Consider the following 13,361-nt stretch of genomic DNA (forward strand, 5'->3'; position numbering starts at 1 on the left):
AAAATTAATCAAAAACTTGGGCATAAAAACAGAAACACTAAAACTGCAGGAAGAAAAAAATAGACTACTTAAAGATAGAGACATATGCAAAGATTTACTGAAGAGAATGCCAGTGGTATAGAAATAGCATCAAGAATTAACAAATGATATTTTATAAAATTAAAAGACTACTATATAACAAAAGAAATGATCCAGAGAGTGAGGAAACAACCTACAGGATGGGAACTTCTTTCTGTCCTCTCTTCTGATAGAAAACTAATTAAGTATTCAATGATAGAGAACTAATTAAGAACTCAAAATTTAACTCCTTCAAACCAAAAACTTGTTCAAAAGATGCGCAAATAAAGTGAATAACCACTTCTCAAAGAAGATATACAAAAGACTGTAAATACATGAAAACATGTACATCATATATAGTGATGAAGGAAATACAAATTAAAACAACTTTCAGAATGGCTTGCTTAACAAATGAATGAACAAATGAATACCCCAAATCCCAGCAATTTGGCAAAACAGGAGGACCCTTTACATTTTTGGTGGAAATATAAAATAGTGCAATGACTATGGAAATCAATATGGAGATTCCTCAGAAAAATAAATATTCAAATTTCATTTGACCCAGCTACACCCCTCTTTGTCATATTCCTGAAAAAAATTTTAAAAGAGTATACTACAGTAATACATGCACATCCATATTTATAGCAACACAATTCACGAAAGCTAATTTCCATAAAAAGACTAAATGGTAATCAGTGGATAAATGGATAAAGAAAACATGACATGTCTGAAATAAAATATTATATAGCCATAATGGTTGAATTTGATACATTCATGCAAAGTGAGTGTATCTTGAGACCTTAATGTTAAGTGAAATGTCTAACACAGAAAGTTAAATATCATATGGCCTTTCTCATACGAGAAACTCAGCTATAAATAAAATAATAAAGTCAGACTTTTTGGAGTAGGTGAAGTAGAGCAAAGGGAATGGGGAGAGTAGTGAGAGTGTAAGGGTAGCTAAAATGATTAACATATGTGAAAAAGTGTAAATTTTATGTATGGCAAACATCTACCAATAATAACACAAAAAATATCTTTGCTCAGCTCTACATGTAGGCATGATAATCACGTGTTTGTATTACAAAGTTCATTAATCCTAAATTTACCTAATTGGATTCATCACCCTTTAAGATGGAGTACTTAGAAATAAGAGAAACTAAATAATTTTCAGAGGTTGAAAGATATTCAATTTCATTCCTTTCCAAGTCCAGGAAAACCAGAGCTTTGTAGACTACTCCATGAGTTCATTTCTCCCAAGCAAAGTCAGTTATCTCATGGGAACAAAATTGATCCTCAATAGTAAGGGTTCTTTCAGATTCAAAACCAGAACTGAGATGATTGGTGAGACCCTGGGCCACCTCAACTAATGCATAAAATTTGGTCTCTTGCTTTAGTGAGTAAGCCAGTCTGTGAGATCCCACCATCACGTCAGAGTAAGTTGTTCAGAATGGAAACTCTTTCCTATTTTTCCTAACGTTCCAATCAGACTAATGCATATGAGTTATAAAATTCTTGATGTAAGTCAAGAACCTATTTGGTGGGTTGAGTTGTGGTCTCCATCTCTCTTTAGAGGACCTTCTTGACCCCATCTTGTGACAGCTCTAATCTAATCACATATGAGTGCGTCAAAGCAGAAAAGTTTCCCAGCTAGAGTCAGAGAGTTACTGCATGAGTCAGAAAGATTTGAAGTGGAAGAGAAACTCTCTCCTGTTGCTGGAGGGAGACATGAAAACTGTGAGAAGGAATGCAGACATCTCTGATGAGCAAACACTGGGAACAGGCTGACACCCAGCAATGAAGCAGGGCTTTCAGTTCCAAATCACAAAGAATTAAATTCACACAATAACATGAGTTGGGAAGGTGTATCTTTCAGTTGCAAATATTAAAAGATATAGCTTTTCAACACCTTGGTTTTAACCAAAAGAACAAAGCCAAGATCCCCTAACCTTCTAGCCTGCAAAATTTGGGGAATAAAAATTTTGTCTATTTGGATCTAAGTGTATGGTAACGTATTATAACAGCAAATGCACATCTGCCATGGACTTGGTACCTGTGTAGAAGGTACTCATTCATGGGCCTGCCCAAGCTATCTTGGGTCATTTTATACAATATTTCCCTGAAAATAAAACAAGGTCTTAGATGTTGCTGCAAAAGATGCAATAGGACTTGTTTTCCAGGTTTGTCTTATGTTCTCATATACAAAAAATTGTATTTGAGCCAGGTATGGTGGTGCATGCCTGTAATCCCAGTACTCGGGAGGCTGAGGCAAGAGAATCATTGCAAATTCAAGACTACCCTGGACTACAAAGTGAGCTCAAGGCCAGCCTTAACTACATAAAGAGACTCTGTCTCAAAAAAGTTAAAAAAAAATCTGAATTTGTTCAACTACAGACCCAAATTCTGGCCTGAATGTTTTGAAACTCCATTTCTACAGGATCATTGGCCCTAATCTCTATGTTCAACAGCAGAGCTTTCTTTAAAATGAGCACATCTCATCCACGTCGCCTGCTCACAGTGCACTGGCAACACAGCTGTCAGTGACTTTATCCCATGAATTCTTCACCCAAGACACGACCCCTTGCAGGCTGGGCTTCACAGAGTTTCCATTAAATCATGTTAACTGAAGACTTAGGAGATAAGAGTGGCAACAAAAATGATGGCAGTGAAGAGCCATTATGGTTCACACAAAAGCAACGAAAAATTGCAGGCACCAAAATTCAGGAAACATTTTATTTCACAAGAGTGAATTAAATACGTTTATTACAACATGCAATGTATTGAATTCTTAAGATTCATATTAGACACAACCATGTCCAGTTGTTATTGCATACAGGCATTATTCATGGCTTAAAACAGACCCATACACCAGACTTCAGGGAGTGAAGAGTGAGGCAGAGGGCAGTCATAAGTTACTGTGAGTCCCTGTTTGGAGGAGGCAGATTCCACTCCAGATTGAGACTAATGAAAATGCAGTCAGATCACCGTGGCAGTTTTATATGTCTAAAAATCTTTTCATGGCTGTTATGTGGACTACATGTTTTAATTATAGGTTTTTAACATGAGAAACAAGGTACATAAATGCAGATTATATTGTGATGACCAAGGCTGCATGCTACATGACAAAATCAAAATACAAAAAATTTATAAAGTAAATGTACCAGCACTGAACAAGGTACTTGAAATTTAATCCAGGCTGTATATGCATGAAATGATCTGACCACAGGCTTATGTAAAATAAATTATATCCTTTGCATAGAAATGGTATTCAAACAGGTACCATCACGCATAAAGTACATATTGCAATTCATTTCAGGGGCAGAGTTCTTCACACTAGTTTTATTAAAGTTAGTAGTTAGCTATGTATTATTTAAAGAGTTGCCGGATATGGCATTCTTTTGTTTTGATATCATTTTTATATAAAAGACTTGAAAGTAAGTAACCATCATCATCTAAATATGTTACAACAGCACAGTTTTAGTAAAGTTTAATTCTAGGTAGGCTATCTAGTTTTAAATTTAGGATTACTTAAAATTTGTAAGCATTTAATAAATTATCTTTTAATCTTCATTTGGATGCCCTATTTCATTAGAAATGTAAATTTTTCAAAGCTTGGAATCATGTAGTATCTTTCCTTCAAATAACTAAATTTGAAAGTCATGAAAACATCAAAGGAAAATGTTTATGCAGAATCACATGTTAATTTGCAAAGTATATGTGGTTCTGTTGATGCCTGGAACTTGTTTAAAAACAAAAAACAATATACTCAACATAAACTTATAGAGAATTCTGCCATGTCAGAAATCTGCTTATGATCTTGCTCTCAAGTGTTGCTCTTTGCCATTGGGCTTCAGAATGTAGAATAATCACATAAGTCATTTGTTTAAAATGTTTACTACTGAGCCCACATTAGAATTCTTTGGGGCCTTTAGGCCTTATTTTGAGAAACACTTTCTTCATGTTATTCTTTTGTGGTCAACTTAAATATTACAAAGTTTATTTATGGTATAATATTTTAAGATAGTGAAATGAATTCTACTACGTATTTTAGGTGTTATCCTACTAAATAAAAAAGCTTAACTAAGCTATACTATATAAGTTTTCTGCAGATTTGTTCAAAACTGTTATTATTTGGGGGATTTCCCTGAAACTATAAAAACAAGGACCCGAATATATGGGCAATATAGTTTGGATAGAAATAAGCGTGGTTAAAACATTCTACTTAAATGAGAGATTATTTTCCAGTAGAGTAAATAATTTTTTAAAAATCAAGGCTCTGTCTCCATACAACAAATGGAATGTGTTTACAAATTTGGTAAATAAGCAATTGCTTCACCGTTATGTAAGTCATATCATAAAAATTAACTATCAACCAAAAACTTCAATATTTTATAGCATAGATTGTAAGAATCAAATAAGACATCTAGACATAAATACAAAAAAGAAATTAAAATTAACTTCCAGACAATTATGAAATTGTTAATTGAATCCAAGCTGGTAACAAGTTTTTCATGCATTAAATAGAAACACAAACAGAATGCTTGATCAAAAGGTGAGAATCAGACTCATTCATCATACATCAAAAGGCGATTGATGTACTCAAAGCCTGAAAATCTGTATCCATCCATCTTCCTCACAAAGTCACTGTCATCTGGAGTGCGCTGCACAGGTTAGTAAACCCAGAATCAAAGTTGTCCAAACTGAATTCTCTAGAAACATTTGGTTTAAAGAGCGGTACCACCTGCTTTTGCTCCATCATGTTCCAGTCAACATTTTCAAAGAATGGATGCTCTTGAATATCGATGAATCCTGTTCAAGGATGACAACCCAGTTGTAACTCTGGGTCCTTCTTCAGTAAACCTTCCAGGATGCTTATCGCTTGTACAGACAGGTGATGTGGAATGTGGATTTCTCTTTCTAAAATAGATTACAAGGCATTGTTTATGCTTACATCAGGTTTTCGGGGCTGTCCACAAGAGGAAACGGAGACTCTCCCACCATCATTTCAAACATTACTATTCCAAGAGTCCATTAGTCCACACTGAAGCCATAGTTTTCTCTTTTTACAATTTCTGGAGCAAGACAACCGAGAGTGCCACAGAAAGTGTTAGTTGTGTTGCTGCCTTCAGTCTTTCCTTACATAAACAACAACGTGTGAGTTTAATGTGTCCTTCCGAGTCTAGTAAAAAATTATCCAACTTCAAATCTCTGTATAATATCCCTTGCTCATGAAGAAACTGGAGCGTTAAACAGAGCTCTACAGAGTAAAACCTGGTGTGTGCTTCTGGGAGGATTCTTTGCTGATGCGTTTGAAAACTCCTCCAGTCTAGGATAAAGAATACTCTGCTTTGTGTCTGAAAGCAAGAATACAGTCCGACCAGAAAAGGGTGATTCAATGTCTTCTCCAATATGTTCTTCTCTGTCCATAGACAATCGAGACTGGCACATTCTTTTTTCATCACTTTCATGGCATAGATGTGATCTGTTTTTTTATGCCAAACTAATAGGACTTTTGCACAGCTTCCTTTCCCTAATACTAGAAGAAAATAAAAACGGTGAAGACCTAAAGAGTACAACACTTTGCCATTTTCCTTGCTATTATTTGCCTCATTTTCTTCATCTACTTCCCTTCCCTTATGACTTTTAGGATTTGGTGAGACTACTATCTGTGGAGGGTCTAAAGCCATGGATAATTGATTTATTGGCATCATGCATTCATCATGCGAAGAATGCTGCTTGCATTGAACTGTGACAAGTGTGTGGCACTTCATATGCACCAAAAGTCTGCAGTTCATACACTTATATACCTTGAATCCAAATCCCCCAGAGGGTCTGAGCAGACGACACAATTAGTACACTTGCTGAGACATTTACATCCAAAAGTGTGGCCATTGACACAATGAACCTTTCTCCAGAGTTGTGAAGCTCTATGGTAGATGGATTTATCTTCTGGAAAAAAGGTATGTTAAGATGCTCTGGTACACAAGATATCTGAGAAGGTTCTGGTACACAACGCATTTGAGGAGGTTCTGGTACACAAGGCACTTTAGAATGCTCTGGTATGCAAGGTGCCTTAGGATGTTACGGTATACAAAGTGCCTTAACATGTGGGCTTCAGGGTATTCTGATACACAAGGCACCTTAGCATATTTTGGTACTCAAGATGATACATGAATTAACAGCTCAGAATCTTTATTGAGTTCAGAAAGCATAAATCCATCTTCTAATTCCAACACAGGTAATGTAGCGTATGGTTCTCTTTTTCCATCTACACATTTTGTTGTGAGAAGATGTTTGTTATCAAATAAGCAGGTGTCTAGAATTTTATTGCCCTCAGAAGAAAAAGAATTCTCAAGCATGTTGTCATCTTATCCCTTCCTATAGGCTGGGCCTGTTGGGTGGAGGTATGGGTCATGGAGGTGCTTGGGAAGAAAGGACCATAAAAGGGTTGGCCATCCAGGAAAACTGGCATGAAGGGCTTGGTGGGTGAGGGCAGCCTGACTGCCTGTACTGACCACACAAGCTGGAGTTTGGCATGACTCCCTGCCAAGTAATTCCCGGTAGTAGCTGGGTCCAGGTGGTCATACTGTGGGCTTCTTAATGTTTCTTGGGACTGGACACTGTGACTTTGGTCTCTACCCCTGGACACTTTTGTCTAACTTCACTACTGCCGGCTCTGGGGAGACCTGCTCGCAGATCTTTAGGTTTCAGTTTCATTGGTATCTGAGCTAAGGGTGATGTTGGAGGGTACCTTGATGTTAGTGGATGGCTGGTGGTTGGTACTGTGCACTAGCGAAAAGAGCTTCGTTATGTTTGTATTATGTCAAAGTACCTGTAATGCCACCTACTGTTCTGTATTCGTTTTTTCCCCCCACTCTGGGTGACCTAATTGATATGTTAATCAATGCTCCCCTTTGTAAAGAATTGTAAATCCCTGGGAACCTAACCTACTTGATATGTTAACCATTGTTGCCCTCAACAAATAACAGATGTGATGCTAAAATAAGCTGACAACGGATTGTTAATTACTGCTAGACTACTCTGTCCTCTGCAAAGAAATATATTTCCTTATCAGATTTCCTGATCCACACCCATAACCCCTTACTTTGTAAACTGTGCTTACTACAAAAGGTCTACAAAGTTTTGGGAGAGACACACAGCTTTTGCAAACTCCAACTGCACTGTGTCACTGGGCCCAGGCTAAAATAAATCAGCACTGCTTTTTAAGACTTGTCTTGCCCATTTTTGAACTTGAGTTTGGGAGCTTTGGGGGGGGGGCTCATTTGTGTATTACAAGATTTGGGAGCTCACCCCGGAGTATTGGGGGACCCCCCCAAATTATTTTTTCACTGATGATTGATCGGCTAAACATCTGTAGGTATTTGCTTTTTTTTTTTTTTCCTGTTTGTAATCTGAGTGAGCACATTTGTAACTGCAGATAAAATGAGACAATTGCCAGGGGCCTATTTGCCCGTTTTGTAATTTAGGGCTTTTGGGGATCATTCATAACTTTGGGCTTTGGCTTGTGTGGGGGTTTTTGCCCATTTGTAATTTGGATGTGCACAGTGACTGCAGATGAGCTAGCGCCCCTTCTGCACCAGATTCCGGGGACTCTTGCCCATTTGTAATGTGTGTGGCCTAGGCCCCTGTGGGGGACCTAAGCTTGTATGTGTGGCCTAGGCTCGTGTGGGGGGCCTAAGCCCGTGTGGGGCATTGGGGCCTGTTTGTATTTTGGGGCCCGTTTTTGCCCATTTGTCTCTATGTACAGTGTTTTTTGTACTTTGGGGTTGTCCGCCTGTTTGAATCTGTTACTAACTTTGTTTTTTGCCCATTTGAACTTGTTAAATTTGTTACTAGGGGGGCTGGGGATTTAGCTCAGTTGCATAAGTACCTGCCTTGGAAGCAGGCAGCCGTGGGTTCAATCCCCAAATTTTGGATATGTTGGTTGCCATCTGGATGCCAAAGAGAGTGGCTATTATCTGCTGTAGAGCCTATTGGGCAGGAGATGGCCTTGTTATATGAAGAAATAATTTGGCAAATGCCACCACCCAAAAGGCAGCCACAAAATCAGTGGGAATTGAGATAGCCCTGAAATTACCGCTGATCCCACCTACTTTGTCAGAGCCTATTTGCACTTGAAAAGACTTGTATCTGGGGGCTAATATCAAAGCTTGCCCAGTCTGTGAGCCTCAGATGCCCTCAGTGCCAATTGGTGAACCCAAAACAACTGCAAAAAATAGAAACTGCTCACTACATGGGACTATGCCTAGAGAACATTGAGAAATAGACTTTAAAAAAAATGGGAAAGCCTGGACTTCAAGGAAATAAGTACTTATTAGTAATGATATATATTTTTCACTAGATGGGTTAAAGCTTTGCCTACTAAGTCTAAGTCAGCTCTGATAGCAGTTTCCCCAATTTGGCCTCCCCTTATCCATGGGGTCTGACAATGGCCCAGCTTTTATAGCCCAGATAACTCAAAACCTAACCTAAGCTTTGCAGATCAATTGGAAACTCCATTGTGCTTATTGGTCTCAAAGTTCAGGACAAATAAAAAGGATGAACCAGACTTTAAAGACAATAATAACTAATGGCCTTAGAAACTAGTGAGAACTGGGTGAGTCTCCTCTCTTTTTTGCCCTCATGTGTGCATGATGTACCCTCTATGTTACTGGTATTTCCCCTTTTGAGGCTTTATATGAGAGACCTCCTCCTCTTATCCCTAATATTTCAGAAAAAAAATTAGCTGATTTAGCTAATCAAGATCTTATTAAGTCTCTCCAGACTCTTCAGCCAGTTCTGACTTCCATCCACTGGTTATTTCAAAAACAACATCCTCTGCCTGTGGCCCACTGCGAGGACAAACGCCCTGCTGTGGAGCCTGGGACACCGGTCCTTATCAAGCGGCATCACCGTAAATCTCTTGAGCCGCAATTGGAAATTTCCCTACATTGTAGTCCTCAGCACTCCAACCACTATCAAAGTAACTGAAAAGCCTGCCTAGATTCATCATTCCCACTTCAAGCAGGTCCCAGCTTCCAAAGGTGATCAACCTACAAATAAGTGGACTGTTGTTCCCTCCAAGGACTCTTTAAAGCTTAAGATTGCCAAATGTAACTAATAATCTTGTGTTATCCCTTATGAAGACCCCAAGGAGGCCTCTGTCTGGCTTTAAAACAAATTGTTACTTGTATGACAGAAATTTAAATGTTGGTTTTCTTTCTCCTTTTGGTTAACAGGTTTAATAATGGCAGCTGCAAGACCTTTGTTAATCCTCCTATTGGGCCTTGTATTATACACAAATCGATAAACTATGTCAAAGATCGGGTTCAAACTATAAAGCTTATAAACAGATATCTATGTCTGAAAACCCCATGAGCCAATGATTTGGTTCACTGACTAAATCAGCGGGGAGTGCTGTACACTAGCAAAAAGAGCTTCGTTATGTTTGTATTATGCCAAAGGACCTGTAATGCCACCTACTGTTCTGCATGCATTTTGTCCCCGCTCTGGGTGACCTAATTGATATGTTAGTGAATGCTCCCCTTTGTAAAGAATTGTAAATCCCTGGGAACCTAACCTAATTGATATGTTAACCATTGTTGCCCTCTATAAATAACAGATGTGGGAGGCTGGGGATTTAGCTCAGTGGCATAAGCGCCTGCCTTGCAAGTGTGTGGTCGTGAGTTTGATCCCCAGTACTGATAAAAAATAAAAAGAGAAAAAAATAACAGATGTGGTGCTAAAATAAGCTGACAAAGGATTGTTAATTACAGCTAGACTACTCTGTCCTCTGCTAAGAAAAACATTTCCTTAGCAGATTTCCTGATCCATGCCCATAATCCCTTACTTTGTAAACTGTGCTTACTACAAAAGGTCTACAAAGTTTTGGGAGAGACACACAGTTTTTGCAAACTCCAACTGCACTGTGTCACTGGGCCCAGGCTAAAATAAACCAGCGCTGCTTTTTTAAAAAAAATTTTTTTTTAAATTGGTACCAGGGATGGAACTCACAACTGCCTGCTTGCAAGGCAGGTTGTTACATCACTGAGCTAAATCCCCAGCCCCAGCGCTTTTTTTAAAAAACATGTCTTGTCCATTTTTGAACTCGAGTCTGGGGGCTTTGGTGGGGCTCATTTGTGGATTACAAGAGTTGGTACTGGGGAGACCATCTCTAGGCTGGTTGCAACAGTTGGGTGTTTTATGCATAGTGGCCTGTGGTGTCTGGATGGTGTCAAGCATCTTTTCAATCTTTCACATATACTTTCTCTGCCTGGGATCCTGAGGTGTGGCCTTGGGATGTGGCAAAGCAGCTCAGCATGTTTCCTGCTGACTGTCTGCAGGCAAATGAGCTGGGGAGGCAGCTGGTACTAGGTTGTAAGCCCTTCTATAAGGGTTCCAAATTCTGATTGGTCATGTTGCCAGGAAGTGAGGTCATGCCTTGGGGTCTAATAACTGATAAGAAAGCCTTCTGCTCAACTTTTTCTTCACACTAAGTAAGTCAGTGGCTAGTTATTTTATTATTTCTATCTAAGTATCTGTGAATCTATTTATCTATCATCTGTCTACTAGTTTTTTACGTTTACATTATTGGTGTCTGCACCTTGCATCTGCACAGTGAACTACAGACATATCCTCAGACTTTCTTTTAAACACACACTAAGGGTCTCCCTAAGTCACAAAATTGGTCAGGTTAGACTCCATCTTGTGATCTGCTTGTCTCATTGCCCAAAGTGCTGGGATTATAGTCACATACCATCTGCTTCATTCAGCATGCGATATAGAAACAACAAAATGGAAAAATGGCTGGCACTCTCAGCCATTAGTGATATCTTCACTTTTAAAGCAATTCATGTACATTGATACTTCTCACAGTTCTGGGAGGTCTTTTCCATGTAAAGAAGACCTTTTCTATGAAATATAGTGCTAAGGGTTTGAACCTAGGTAGCTATGAAATTTTAAGATGCTTTTCTTTCATATCATCATTTCTATTTCATTAGGTAGTACCTAGATGTTCTAGAAACTTCCACAATAATTTTCCTTAAGAGATAAAAAAGTTTGTTTCAAAGTATAACATCTGGAGGGTGGGGGTGGTAGTGACTCCATAGCAGGTTGTAGCTTTGAGGTGCACACATGTGACTAAGTATTTGATTTTAGCTGATGAATTTAATACTAAAGTCTAGTATTCAGTATAGTCACATACTGTGTTTCCCCCAAATAATACGTAACTAGGATGACCTAACTGGAACCATGCCCAGCTCATCATCCCCCTGGTGATGACCAGGGTCATACAGAACATTATGCCTCAGTATTCTCTTGCTCCATGGCTACTCTCTAATGGCACATAAAGCAAGGACAGGCTGCTGGGGTAATAAATTATTTCCTGATTAGGTTTTATTTTCTGGGAAATATGGACTGGAGCAAGACAGCACGTGGTGACATGGCAGATAGTCATTGTAATCACCCCAATGGTGATAATGAGCATGTACATACAGCATTTCAAACTTTCCTTATGGCTACTTGGAATCACTTTCTGTCTTCCTATTCCAATCAGCCTGTGTACTGTCTGTCCCAAGTGAGTAGTCTGTATCTTCTAGATGTGAGGAAGCTATAGCCATTCAGGATGTAGTGTTTTTGTTTGTAAAGAGCTTATTCACTCAGTACAACTGCACTGATGGGAGAGAACAGAGCTAGAGCGACCCTTTCCTCTCCCAACATGAGTAGACCATGCAGGAGGAACAGCACCTCCCAACAGGACAGCTGCTCTGCGTGGAATGTTGGTGAACCCCAAAAGGTCACACAAGGGCAGCGAGACCACGAGCTTTAATGTTAATGACACATCCGAGTTGAAAGCATCCACAGATTGTGAGATTTTAACAACAGTGTGTTAGTAAATGTTTAATAAGCAACATATATATGCGTGTATATATATGTATTACATGTACACACGTGTATTACAAATTTTGATGATGTAAAGGACATGTAACACACAACTCAAAAATAATAATAACATAGGGTTACAAAATTGGAACTTTATCTAATTCCAGATCCTCAAGTTTTATAAGTGGCCTCATCCTAGTGAACTCAGCTGAATTTAAAAAAAGCAGATGGTCCAAACAACACAGTCATCGCCTGAACCTGGAGGAAGCCAATCTTTTCTTGTGGCAGAGTAAAACCAGAAACCTGGCCCTTCGAGTACTCCCTACCCACCCTTCAATCCAGAAAAATCCAAGGAAGGAGAGAGTGACCGCCACAAACTTTCTACATTCTGATTATGCTGGTCACTTTCCTTCATGATGATAAGCATGGTAAAATGAGAGGGTTTCTTCTGAATCTCAGTTCTGGAGGTTCTAAACTCTGACTAGTTGGCTCCACTGGTCTAGACTTGTGGTGAGAGGGCACATGATGGTACACACTGGCCTGTGAGGAACTTCCAAGATCCAAATTATACCACTGGCCTTATGGGTTTCCATAGGTTTTCAGTTTGTTTTGTATTGAGTCTCTTCTGCCTTCTCTCAGCTCAGGGTGGGAGGTTATGGAACCCGCTTACAATGCTTAGAGGTGTGAGCAGCTTTATTTTATTCTATAAGTGAGAGAACTGAAGTTGAGAGTAGTTAACACTCTCTGGTTCATCCCATAGATAAGTTGTTGAGCTAGATTTAAACTCGTGTCTGTTAGCTCCATACCCTTTCCATAAATCCATAACTAGGCCTCCTAATCAATGAGGTGGACAAAGCAGTCTATGTGCACAAAGATTTGTTTGCCACTGTTACAGACAGTTTAACTGATTAGAAATATAGGCAGTCAGACAGGGGTGGGCTCTCAACAGTGCAGAAGTTCAGATACCTCGCAGCCTTGAGGAGACAAACACCTTCTGCTGTGGGCCAGATCTCAAGGCAAAAGGCAAAGCAAATACAACCACATCCTAACGATCGATAGTCTAAATAATTCGCTAACACCCTGAGAAGTCAGGAGTCACCATACCAACCCTCTACAGGAAGAATCACTGCTATTAAGCACACCTGTTTTCTACATGACTCACTTCCCTATTTGTCTCCGATTTAATCAATTTTACCTGAACAATTAACCTTGTTGGTTAACCCATCTTACATCCACTTTGAGAGTTCCCAGGTTTTCCTCACCTTGGACCCACTCAACTTGTGGTTTTATTCAGTAAAAATTCCTAGAAAAGATAGTCTCTGGCAATTCACTGGACCCTTTCTGTCCCTCAGATAGAAGCTTTCTTTCTCTCAATAAATATATTTGGCTCTTAACCTCCCCTATATTAATATCATGGAAAGCTCTAA

At 39.1% G+C, this 13,361-nt stretch overlaps 1 long non-coding RNA gene and 1 pseudogene across 1 annotated transcript in view; one reads left to right on the forward strand and one right to left on the reverse strand.

The window, feature by feature from the left end:
- The window catches only part of LOC134472654 (uncharacterized), a 40,564-nt gene that overhangs the window by 17,943 nt on the left and 9,260 nt on the right, over window positions 1–13,361 (forward strand). The window lies entirely within an intron of this gene.
- Window positions 4,620–10,877, reverse strand: LOC134472573 (protein kinase C iota type-like; annotated as a pseudogene).

The sequence above is a fragment of the Cavia porcellus genome, unplaced genomic scaffold (assembly GCF_034190915.1).
Source record: "Cavia porcellus strain 051 isolate PalLab524CR breed Dunkin Hartley unplaced genomic scaffold, mCavPor4.1 scaffold_24, whole genome shotgun sequence".
Classification (NCBI taxonomy): Eukaryota; Metazoa; Chordata; class Mammalia; order Rodentia; family Caviidae; genus Cavia; species Cavia porcellus.